Source organism: Manacus vitellinus, unplaced genomic scaffold (assembly GCF_001715985.3).
Source record: "Manacus vitellinus isolate BGI_N305 unplaced genomic scaffold, ASM171598v3 scaffold_46_pilon, whole genome shotgun sequence".
NCBI lineage: Eukaryota > Metazoa > Chordata > Aves > Passeriformes > Pipridae > Manacus > Manacus vitellinus.
Window position 1 is genome coordinate 4,461,356 of NW_021940578.1, and position 1,756 is coordinate 4,463,111.

Sequence of the window (1,756 nt, forward strand, 5' to 3'; positions counted from 1 at the left end):
CACCTGCCAATAAAGGGGTCTGTCAGTGCAGACCCAGTGCTAAAGCCCATTTTCCAGGGCAAGAAAAACACATCTATCTGAAGTCCAGCAGGCGAATGCTGTCACAGACACATCTGCTCACACGTACCAGTTGTGGACAGGGTTGAAGACTGAGCCACAAGATCAGATTTCCAGTACAGTGTCAGAGGTTACAATGCACCCTCTCCTCTCATAAAAGCCAGACTTAGTGTCCTCTTAAGAGGGAATAAGGAGCCCAGTGGACCTAGGCAGGGACACAGACCCACAGTTGTAACCACTCTCTGGGCTTGTCCCCCCCAAGGGCTGTCAGAACTGTGAAACTGCAGCTTCAGCAACTTTGAACACTCTGGAGAACACTGGCCCCAGGACAGGATGCTCCAGGAAAGGTGCCTCTTTTTGCCACTGCAGTACCTGTGACAAGCTTCCCAATGAAGTGTGGCTACAGCTGCTGGTCTGAACTCAGCACCCCAACCAACAAACAGGCAGCCAGGCTGTGATCCCAAAGAAAGACCACAAAACATACCAGAGTTTTTCTATCTGACCCAAACTCACACAGATTAAGGAGTTCCTGTACACTGTACATGTGGACATCAAATCTTTTATTTCCTTGATTCGAAAAGCAAAGGTAGCATCATATTTGTGTTTGACATCGTGTCTATGTCCCTTAAAAAGCTGTCCTCCTTGATGACTATGGAAGATTAATTTCTGAGACAGAGTAAGAAATCTGGTAACATCAGAACATTACTAAGAAACACAAACACGTACCCCCAAAGAATTATCAAGGTCACCTCCTGACAGAATTTACCAGCAGTCTTCAAGGACTTGGGAAGAAATGCTTTCCATTCCAGAGACCTTTTGATGAACTTGAGCAAAACAAATCCAATCTCCTCCCTCAAAAGGCATGTTAGCCTCAACTGGGTCAAAGAAACACTGCCTGCTTCACTGGGATTGCTTCAGGGCACCAGGATTTCTTGGCTACCCTAAATATGTCACAGAAATGCCAAGTCTTGTATATGGGCTAATGTACCACTGATCATTTATATGGTTCCACAAACAGTAAAGGCTTTAGAGCAAACCTTAAGCATGATATTGTGAATGTAGAAATATGCTTCTACTGCTAAGCATAAACTTGAAGTGAACCTTAACACAGGGAGCCCTCGGGGCTGCCTTTTCTCCAAAAGAAGCACTCAGTAGATGAGCTGATAGCTGTCTGTTGCTATAAAGACTAAAGTGCCTCGTATTCCATACATCCCTGCACTCCTGTCATGCTATGCTAGATCAGAATCTGTCAAATTAAAGCTTTGCTCCTTTTTATGAGATCTGCATCCTGACATCTCTCCTGATGCTTTTCAAGCCTGCTTTCCAACTGGTCTGAATTTGTCCAAAAGTCAGGAACGCCCTGTGCAATCAAGAAACCAAATAACCAAAGAATTTTGCTCCCTAATCAATAATTTTGACTTCTATGGAATCCCCCCGAAGTTCTAGCACCGTGCTAAGTGTGCTGTGATTTTACAGCCCTGTTTCCCACGAAATCCTGCCTTCGTCCCTCATCAATCAGCACAGCAAGCAGGATTTTCTCTTTCCCTGCCTCAAACACGTCAGAAAAAAATGGGGGAGACCCCGACCTCTGGGAGCCTCTGTCCCTGCATCCTCACATCTCTCCTGATGCTTTTCATTTGTCCTAAAGTCAGGAACGTTCTGTGCAATCAAGAAACCAAGTAACCAAAGAATTTTGCTC